This window comes from Anser anser (genome assembly GCF_964211835.1).
Source record: "Anser anser genome assembly, chromosome: 19".
NCBI classification, from domain to species: Eukaryota; Metazoa; Chordata; class Aves; order Anseriformes; family Anatidae; genus Anser; species Anser anser.
The window spans coordinates 5,547,807-5,559,002 of record NC_139740.1 but is presented as its reverse complement, the minus strand read 5'-3'; positions in this window follow the sequence as shown (position 1 = coordinate 5,559,002).

The following is an 11,196-nucleotide window of genomic DNA, read 5'->3' as shown; positions in this document are numbered from 1 at the left end:
GCTTCTTGGGCTGTGCTGGTCAATATTCTTGAAAGCCTGCTGTGGAAACGGAAATCCTTCCAGGTAGACACACGTCCCCTGGTCCTTCCTTTTCGGAGTCAATAGCAGCTCGTGGTCCTGCCTTCCCTGCTCCCACCAGACCTCTGAGAAGCCCAGCCGCTCGTATCCTGCTCCTAGGGAGCAGCTGAGCACCCTCTGCACGTGAAGGTTTCCATGGTAGTAGCACTGGGGGGGTCACGGCTGTAATCTGGTTGCTGTAGATCCTTGGCCTGAAAAAGATGAAGGGAAGGTGGGGAGGAGATGGATGCAGCTGGGTATGAAAACAGTGGGGCAGTATTTGGGCTGGCGTACCCGTGATGGTTGTGTGGGGACCCCCTTCCTCCCCCCCATTATCTCATTACCCACCGAGTTGTTCCTTACTGAAATGTCTGTCTTTAATTGTCCCATGCAGGAATCCCTGCTTTGTAAAACGATGCCACAGTTTTAGAGGAGAGGGCTGATTTTTCTGAGATTTCTCTTTTCAAAAAGCTCTATTTACCCCTTCTATTTAATTGCCCGTCTTGCAGTCTGAGGGCCCATGGGCAGGAATTACTTTCTCAGCACCCCTGTGGTGGTTTTTGCAGGGTAAACTTATTTACAACCATTCAATCTTAGATCTGTGGGGCAGAAATTGAAGAATTAATTCCTACTCCATAGTACAGCTGGCCGACCTTCATCAGAGGAAGATTAAATCCAGCCTTAGACGTCCAAGCTAAGCACCTACGTGAGTGACTGAAGGCTCTGACCCAAGCTCAGATCCTGTAGGTCTTGGCTCTCCTTGCTTACAGACTGAGGAAAGGTTGCTGCTAAGCCAGATAGATTTTGCTTGGCTCCTCCACCCATGGCAGGATTTCCAGGGTTTTCCAGGACTTCAGCCATTCTCATGGGTCTTCTCTGAATGTTCCTCCAGTTTTTCAGCCTGCATCTCAAGGTGTGGGGCTGCCTAGGACATCACAGACGGGAGCCAGCCTAAATTTTGGATGCCTCGTGCAGCAAGCCCAGTCGGTGACTTGACTCCCACACAAAGTCGAGGGAGGAAAGATGATGCCTTTGGATGCCTGTAAAAAAAAAAATGTTGTGTCTGGGCACGTAGAACTGGCTATCTGGGGAACTGAGAGACTTCAGATGTGTCAGGTGCATTCCCTTTGGGGGGCACTGCCTCCAGAAGGAGCTTAGCCCAGCCACAGATGTCCCATGGGGCACCAACTGAAGTTGGGGTGAGTCCTTCCAGCCATCCTTGTTTGCACTCAAGGTATCAAAAGCCCTGAGACAACTACAAATGGTTTGGAAAGCCTACAGAACATCTGGGGGATGGTTCAAAAAGCAAACTGCTTAACTCCATCAGATTCCCACTTCTGGCATGTAATCACTAGAGGTGGAGAAACTTGATTTCAGTCCAGTCCCTGGCTAGTGGTGCAAAGTCTTAGAGCAGGCAAAGCCGAGAAACCAGGAGACATCCAGGAGCTGCTGGGCTTGGAGAAGGCATTTGAGATTCGAAGCAGGTAGAGATAAACATCAGGGTGGTAAATATTGGCCCTGCTCTCTGAGTGTGTCAGCAGAGGCGTGCAAACCCTTGCAGACTTGAAGGAATTCGGCAGCACCAAACCCAAGCACCAGGGTGCTGAGCGCACCGATCTTCAAACAAGACCGTATGTACAGCGAGCCTGCTGCCAAAAGGTAGCAGAAAATTTGATGTAAAAACAGAAATATGCTTCAGTTGCCTTGGAATATGATATCCTTCTGAGCTCGCTTGCATATCACTTTACAAAGATCAGCTGTCCACCGAACTACCAATACCTCCCAAACTTGGCTGTGTTTCAGTGCTTGTGGGATGCAGTATAAAAAGAAAAGGAGGATGATTGAGTGTCTCTGTTTCCAATTGCCCGTGGTGCAAAGTGCCTAAATGTAAGCCTGGGGATGGAGCTACGTCTTCTGCGCATGGATGGCCGGGGGGGGGGGGGGGGTTCGATGTCGTTTCTGGTTGGAGATGGGTGCGGGGGTGCTGGGAAGAAAGGAGAGCTTGGGAAAGGAGTTTCCAACTGGAAGCGACCAAAGGAAACTGATAGTTTTTATGCTGATAAATTGAAGCAGGGATTAAAGAGGTACAGAGCAATTCTTATGCTCTGAAGCTCAGTCATTTGAACTCAGTCGTGGAAATCCCCCCAAACCCACATCTGACGGAGCTGGCCGGTTTTTTAACCGAGCAGGGGGCACGGGCAGCTCCGAGCGGCGACATGCGGGGTGTGATGGCTGCTGCTTGCGGTGCCTGGGGGTCCTGGGGGGGTGGCAGGGCTGGGCTGGGGGATCTGTGCTGCTCCAAGGCCGAGCTGGAGATGAAGCAGAGAGCCGGGCTGTGAAGGACTGACAGCACAGCGACAAGAGCAAGCCCTGTAGGAACAGCTGCCGCGCTCCAGTTTTTTGGTGTCTCCCCACCTGCAGCTCCTTGAACCTTCCCTTCCATTCCTTCAGTCTTTATTTCATTCAGCTAATAAAAAGCCCTTTCCCTCTCTCAGCAGAGATACTGGAGCACAGCCCACGGGCTGGGAGGGGAACGCTGCAGCTTGGCTTCTCCTCCCCGACCAGCAGCCAGCTCCGTATCTCCGGACGGATCCAGCAGGAGCACGGGAGCCTGCCTCCGAGAAGCCCCCGCGCTCTGCCAGGGCCACACAGGTAGCAGCGAGCCTGATACCAAGTCAAGTGCAACAGCTGGGAGTCCTTTTCATCCTCTTGCCTCCCCTGTATTTCAGAGCAGTAGCTCTCAGATGTCCAAAGCTCCAGATGCTCCAGATTCTTGCACCAACGCACGGGCAGGCGCGTGCCCGTGCCTCTGCAGGCATGGAGCACAGCGGCTGGCCGGGGGCAACGTGCCCACTGGGTGCCCACAGGGTGCTCAATTCTGTCCTCTTCTGGGGTATCAGGAAGAAAAGTGCAGAATCCCCTCTTTGTGCCACAGAGGGGCTCATACAGGGCTTGGCTTCAGTCTGGGCACGGTCTCTGCATTCCGCTGTCGCGACACCGCTGGTAGCAGCAGGCGGCTGCCACCGGGTGACCACAGCCGGGGGTGTCACGCGTGGATTTGAGGCAGGCAGTTTAAAGCTTGTACCTGGCTGCTGCGTGGCTTGGCATTTATTTCTTACCGGTGCTCTTCCTCTTCCCGGCCTTACTTTGCAAGATTTATCCTGACCTTTGGTGGCTGTTCTCAGGGCTGGTTACAGAGATGACTAAATAGTGTTTAAAAGCCCAGATCTGCGACTGTTTTCATGAATATAATCAAAAAGTAGGATGTGGTGATTGCAAACTGCTAGCAATAAATGCTGGTTAAAGAAATGAGCGCGTGCCCCAGACCTGATGGATTTTAGAAGGGACAGCCAGTCATCCAAAGTGCGCTCAGTAAAGTATGCTAGGAACTGTTTTGTCCCTTTTGCTCCTCAAGACATTTGTTCTCCAGCCTGGGAATGGGCGTATTGCCACGTGCCTTGTCTGAGTAACCACCAGCACCATAACAGCATAAACAAATTGCATAAACAGAGAATTCCCTGACAGCAGGACTTGCAAATTATGGCCGTGTGAGCTGTCCAGTGGAGAGAGTGAGAGAAGTAAAAAGAAATTATATCAGGAATTAATTGTAAACAGAGAGGGAGTCCAGCACCAATGGTGCAGGTGGGGTCTCCATCCCCTAGGAAAAAAAGACAAAAAAGTGACAAGAAAACTACAGGAAAATATGCTTTGAACATTCACAGAAGAAACGCGAATGCAGGCGTTTGTTCAGTGAGGGTGACTGTGGATTTTTCCTAATGAACTCTAATGCAAAGAGGAAATTAAAGAGCTCTGTTCCCCACTCCGTCCAGTTGCAAAGCATCTGCACTGAGAGCAGGGCCGGTGTCAGGGACGAATGCTTTAATGCACTCTGGGGATCAGAGGAGGCCAAGGAAGAAAGCTTCTGCGCTCAGGCTGACAAATGGTACTGCTCAGGATTTTCTGACAGAGTATTCTTAGTTTTGTTAACAAAAACAAACAAGTAATTCAACATAACTTAAACTTTAAGCAGGAGGAGATCAGCCTGGATAAATTTCCCAGCCGAGTGGTTTTTTTTGTTGTTCTTTTATTTTCTGAAAGGATGTTCCAAGATTGTCCAATATGCGAGACCATTTATTTTTTGAAACAGAAACATCCATCTTTCTAGTCCATAATACTTTGAATTGTACGTTAAGTATTGCATGAATGGGGCTGCCTCTTTGCTGAAGGTTTGGGAAAATTGAAACCAAATGTTTAAAAATTATCTATCCAAAATGCTTGGCTTGACTGAACTCAAGCGACTGTTGTTTTTTTTAAGCTATAAACAATATTGAGATTCTGACTGTTTATCCCCATATGCCTTGAAAACTGTTTACAATTTTCAGACATTCTTCAGGAACTCAAAACCTGTTTCTGATGTATATTTATGCTGGCAGCTGGTATCTAAAGGACAGCTCAGCTCCTCGAAAAGTGGAAGCACATGACAGTTTTCCCTTTCGGAAAGCTGGTACGAAACGGGATGTCAGAGCAGGACGAGCCCCGAGCTGTGTCAGAGTCCCTGCAGCATCCCACCGTGTTGGCAGGGCTGGCTCCTGCTGTCCTCCCTGCCGTAACCTCCTCCGAGGCAGTGAAAGCCCGGACGTGTGGTTTTGGTCCTGCTGACAGATGCGGTGATGCAGATGCTCGGTCTCGCTATTCCAGCAGCATCCTCCAGACCCCCCCTAACACCAGGATCTGCTCAGGAAGATGTGGCTCGTGCCAGCCAGGGCCAGGTTGAGCTCGTGTGGCACCTCTTGCTCGTGGAGAGCTACATCAGAGAGATCCCGTTTACCCGGGCTGACTTGGCCATGTCCTGAGCGAGCCAGCCCTGCCAGCAGCTCGCATGGGTAGCCACATGAGTAATTTCTTTATTTAAGCTTGAATCTTCTCAGTGTGTAAAGTGGAGTACTTGGGCCTCAGACCAACACTGGTTTTGAATTAAATGGAACCAAAGTATGTTTTTTTTTTTTTTTTTTAATCATGTCTTGGTGATGCTCTTGGTTCTCTCTCCGTAATACCCATGGCAGGCGGTGAGAGGCATGTCTGGGGATCCTTGGCTGTGGCTTCACTTGGGGCTACCTCGCTGAGCTTAGCTGAAATGCTCTTTTGGTCAAAGTAGTTATTTAAAAAACAAACAAACAAAAAAAAATGTGTAGAAAATATCTGGAATTCCAGCAAATAGCGGGATGCTGCTGAACTGGTGATGTGGTCCCCATCGCGGGTGGAGGCTGTTCCCATTGCGGGGGGCTGGCACTCGCAGCCCCCAGCCCCGCATGCTGCTGTGGCCCCCGGGGAGCAGAGGCAGGGCTGCTGCGGGCAGAGCACCCCGAGATTCATCGGCTGGTCTGTGCTGTGCAAGCAGACGGCTCCAATAGCAGTCACCCCCTCCTGCAGGTGGCAGCTGCTCTGTCTGGGAGTGGAGCCTGACGCGCTCAAAGGTTGCTCCAGCATGGGGGGGGTCACTGTGCTGATGGCGCTTGGACTGGAGCAGGCAGACAGGAGCTGTTCACGGAGCCGTGCCCTTCGCCAGCCAGCCCTGTGCAGGAGGCCACGTCTGGAGGAAATGACCCCGGGGGCTGCGTGCCATTAGCTCAGCTACAGCCTGCCTGGGAGGCGGAGGAGTGCTGCGAAGTGTCCCCAGACCACAGCCAGACGGACACTGCCCGTCCCGGGGGTGCCATCAGCGATAAGTGCCCCGCGGCGTTTGTTGTAGGCACTGAGAGCATTATAAACCTGTGGCTGCCTCCCTAATCTCCCCTCTGCGTGCTGAACAAGCCTCCTTTTGCTTGGGAGGTGAAATGCAGTGTGGTAAAAGCACAAACACCAGTGCACACCTCGAAGCTGGCCGCCCCGGGACCCCTGGGACGTGCAGAGAGGCCAGGAATTAGCTCAGTGACTGCGTCTGCCCAGTCAATACGGTGCGTCCAGCCCCGCTCCTCTGTGCTCCTAAACTTGTCCTTCTTGGGAGAATTGTTTTACTCGGCTGCCTTCCCTTCTGTGCCCCGCCGTAGGGGGTCTCTGGCAGCGAGCAGTATAGCAAATGTATTGATTCTGCTCCATAAGCCCCGTACGCGGGGAGGTAAGTGCTCCCCAGCCAATACCTTTCAGTCATTTCCTTCAGATGTTGCTCACATGCCCTAAATCACAGCTGTTGAGGAAAGAACAAAAGGAATGAGCTGAAGAAACTGTGACCGAGCAGGCCTAATCCTGTCTAAAACATGGCCGTTACCCGGTGCTGATGGAGGAAACCACGGAGGCCAGGTGCTGGGTGTGGGTGAAGAAGGACCTTCCACCAACGGGAGTGCTCTGGTTGCAGGTTTTAAGCTTCCAGACAAAATATCAGCAGCCGTAACACCAGCCTGGGCTTCTGGGCAGGGACAGGAGGCTTGGAGGGGCCCGTACGTGGCCGTGGGGCAGCTCTTCAGTGACATCAAATGTATTTCTTGGATAAGTTGCTTCGTTCTTCTAACGAGGCCCACAAATTAGGGCCTGTGACTGCTGTAGAGAGGAAATAGCAAGGAAGTTTGGCACGGGAACACGTACTCGTGGCTGATAAGCTGCTTTTAAAGTTCCTCTGCTGTGCGAATGACCTCAGGTAATGCTCTGAGCAAGGACTTCGCCCTCCAGAAATCACCCAGTTGTCCTAAGAACCATCAGATGATTATTACCATTATTATTAGTATTTAATGATGCTGAAAGGCAGGTGCTGAGTCTTTTCTGAAAGCTCTGCTTGGCTTCCAGCACCTTCGTCCCGTCCGTAGGGTGCTGCTCGCTTGTCGGGCTCCTCGAAGGTCCCGGGCTGAGCACCCGGCTGGGTGGTGCACCCGAGGGTGGTCGCAGCAAGTGATGCTGAGCTGTAGCACAGCGTCAGAGCTGACTTAAGGAGAGTTTTCCCCACGGAGCAGCGAGCCGTGCTGCCTGCACGATGGAGCAAGCAGGAGCCGTGCTCCAGCCGCCGTGCAGCGGTGAGGACAGGCACTAAGATGAAGGAGGTCTGATTTTTTTTTTCAAGAACGTTGCTGGCCAATGTCTTAGGTAAATGCTGTGGATGGAGGAATGCAGCCTTGTTATTGCCTGGCTAAGGGGAATTCGTTCTACACATTGGCTTTCCCAGAGTTTTCCACCCAGGCGTCATTGACTCCTTACCACCACATAGATATTTCTGTATTTCAGCAAAATTCCCCACTTCTAATCTGGATAGTCCTGGCTGGGTGGAGTGCAAAACCCACATTGTTAACTCCGGATAACAGTAATTAAAAGAAAATAAAATCAAAAGTGCTCAGAAAAGAAATGGAACATTTTTCTCTGGAAGCCAAAAGATTATATTAAACTTCGTCGGTTTAATAAAATATTATGAAGTTTGGGAGCGTATTTTCCCTGGGACTTAATCTGTTTATACGTCTAAAAAAGTAAATAGAATATCGCTTTACTTGACCACACAGAAAACCTGATCTGCGGGGGCTGCCGTGCCGTGTGTATTTCTTGGTGTGTTGCTTCCACCTCGGGGTTCGCGCGGCGTGAGCCGGGGCCACTCCTCGGCGCGGGCGGGGGGAGCAGGAATTCGGCAAAGCCGGTGCCAAAGTGCCATGGACATGGCAGGGCTAAGGGGGAATAGCGGGGAGAGCTGAATTTTCAAGGTGTTTGGCTGTCTCAAGGCAGTAGTAAGACCTGGAGAAGCCTGAAGTGGAAGATAAGGCCGGGGAAATGATGCCAACAAGGCTGGGAGCCGAGCTGGGGAGTTCAAGCCAGGCAGAGCCCCCCCAGCTCGATCGGTTTTGCAAGCTGAACCTGATGTGAGTGGCTAATTCTATGTTTTCCCCTCTTTTCACAAACCTCCCCGCTCTTTCCAGGTTGCTGCTGCCAGCAAAAAGAGAGCACAGCCTCTCAGTACCCGTAAACTTTATTAAATGTGTGCTTTTTCATTCTTAAATTAAATTAAAATCAGTCTGTTTCATACTGAAATAGCACCAAAGGGAGAAAGATGACAGTATCACAGAGCAGAGGGAAGGGAGGAGAGAAAACCCAGAAACCGTTATATATGAACAAGAATTTTTTTAATGGTTAAGAAAGTGGGCATTTTTTTTCCCCAGATCTGGAGACCTAACATCGTATCTGCTAGTGTGTGTGTGTGAGAGAACCGAGGAGGCTAAGAAGGAAGAGCGTCAAGACCACTAAGTGCAGGTTGGCATCCCCAAATGCGCTGGCTGTTGGGCTTTGCACCCCAAAGCCCACCCCAAATACCACTTGGAGGAGCCTCCTTCGCTGATCTCCATGGCACATTGGCCTTTATATTCCTTTTAGCTGTATAAATTCTCAGGTGGCAGCTTTCTGGTGGGAGTCGATGACGTTCGCGGCATGAACGCAGCTCGCTGTGACGTGGCCACAGCCCGTCCCAAAATCCCAGCACCAGGAGCCACAGCAGGGGCTGGGATGCATCCTGCCAAACTGCACCGGCAAAGGAAAACCCAAGTTGTCTGAAACATTCAGGGTGTTTTATGTTTTTTTTTTTCTCTTAAAACAAGTGTTCTAAAAATCCAAATGTTACGTGGTGTATAATAAGCGTAAGCTTTATCAGTGCCTAATGGCACGCTAGATTATTGAAACCAGAAGGACTTCAGTATACCTGATAAGTTTCTTATCACTAATGTATTGATTTTTCTGCCTTTTTTTTTTTTTAAAGCACACTATAGGTCACTTTCATTTTTATTTATAGCTGCTTTTGCTTTCTCCTCCTAATAAGATGCTCGATTCTGTGGGCCTAGGAGGGTTGCAGGTTTTGACAGTTTACTTCCAATTCTTCTTAGGTTAAAATAATCTAAACTTCATGGCTGGATTTTAAAATAAGCCTAAAGAGTTTAGAGGCTTAAATGTTATTAGAGTTCAAAGGGATTTGATTGCATGACCTCTTTTTAAAAGCCATTGTTCGTACGTGGAGGGATTTTCAAAAATACTTATGGCCCAGATCAAAAAAATCAGTTACAGCCTCTGATCCCCAAATAGTTTTACTAGGTGTGCATCGAGGGAGTCAAAGCCTCAGAAATTAATGGAAGTAAAGCACCTGAGTGTTTTTGGGAAAGTGTGCGCATGGAGTTGAGTTCAGTGTGCTGGGCAGTGTTTTAAAGGCACGTGTGATAGTTGGGCCTGTGTACACACCGAAACTACCTGGGTTTAATGGCAGTGATTTGGTGGCAGTTGCAGGATCTCATTTGTAGGAAGGTGCTTCGTATCGCTAGAGCCTGTTCAATATGGGAAGAACAATCTGTAGCGCTATAAAGCAGCTTTATACTAGTCTAAATGTGACCATAGGAGAGACAGTGGCAATATAATTATATTGATTTTTTTAAATCATACTCAAGTGATATTTATACTTGTCAAAAGCCTGTGCAGTTTAGCCCACCCCAAGTCTCCTTGAAACACCACCGGAGCTACCTGCTTGACACTTCTCTTCAGCTTGGAAAGCCTCTGGCTTTGTGCCTTGGCCGACGATGGTGGGAAGGGGTGGCGAACGGTGGGAAGGGATGGTGGGAAGGTTTTGTGCAAAACCAGGTGGGTTTGTGTCTCAGGGACAGTACAGTGGTTGTCCCAGGACTCCGCGTCCTCAGGAGCAGAGGGATGGGAGGGAAGGGAAGGCTCCAGACAGCCAGGAGGGGCTGTGGCTCATCACATGTGGTGGCAGTGAGTGCCACGAGGTTGTCCTGGTCCTCAGTTGTTTTCCTAACCCATCAAGGTGGATGGCCAAGGTGGAAATGACTCTTTTGGGTTGAATGGCATTTTCTGATACATGGTCTGTGTCTTAGCCCTGGTTATCCTACAATACTCCTTGGACTCCCTGAAATCTGTGCTGTCATTGCATTAAAATGTTGCCTGGTGTGCCAACAGCCAGTGGGCAGGGACCCCAGGCTTCTTCCTCACCAGATTTACCAGCTGATCCCCACTTAGTCTGCTCTACCCCATCAGTGGCTTTTTAAAGTTAAACTCAAACGAGGGAACATAATTGTGCTACACAGCACCAAGCAATAATTAGGTGCTCCTCTAGTCCAGCAAATGCTGAAGATAAAGAGCCAGCAGATAAGGAGCCCGCGGTAATACAAGATCCTGCTTCACTAATAGATTTTTGTCTCTGAGCCATTTCTGCTGGCCAAAAAAAGGTGATAATGATCAAAGAAAGGAATTTAAAGCTCCTGGTTATGCCAAACAGAAGATTCGTTTTGCCTGACAGTTTTTAAAGCCCTGCACAGCCAGTGCTCTTGTTCCTGCTTCCCCCTCGGTTCTCCTTTAGGAAAGGACAATTAACCTTCCATCTACTTCTCCTCATTCTCCCCCCTTTCTGGATGTGATTTTTGTTCATTTTTTTTTTCCCAAACAACCCTTTCCCCACCATTTGTCTTTTCAGGCTGACCCAACCCAGCGCATTCTTCATTATGGCTTAAATATCATCCACCAGACACGGTAAACTTGTTTCCTGTGTACGAGTGGTGTGATGGCGGGTCTCCATCACCTCCCAGAGAGATGTACCACGTTCATCTCGGTGTGGACCCTTCCCTGCCCATCACCCAGCTCCCTTCAGATGGGCCCCACTGGGAGAAGCGCTCTGTGGTCAGCCTGGTGTGAGGGGTGCACGTTCCTGGGGATGGGGAGCGCAGGTTTGGAGCCAGCTCCCGTGAATGAGGTCTTTTGACTACCTGGCAGTTTGCATCGGAAAGTCAAAAGAATCATTAGTTTTATTACACTTTTGGTGACCAAGTATTTTTGTCAAAACAAACCGAAGGAACATTGGTTTTGGCTTCTATAAGATGAAAAATAAGTTTGGTTGATGAAAAGAGCTTGATTTAGTGGAGGGGCAACAGTCAAACAAAATTTGGATAAATGAAAAATTCTCAAAGGTTTCATACAATAAAAAATATCCTAAGGTAAGGTTTTGAAAACCAAATTAAATATTACATTGCCGTTTTTTTCATTGTCAAGCGTGACAAGGTCTGGTCTAAAACGGTGTTTGCAAGCCAAAATGTGGCTGATGTGCCAGTACAGCTCTGAGCTCCTGCATGCACTCTGCTCACTTCTGAGGGTGGACCTGAAGACATCGAAAAATTTTACACCTGAATG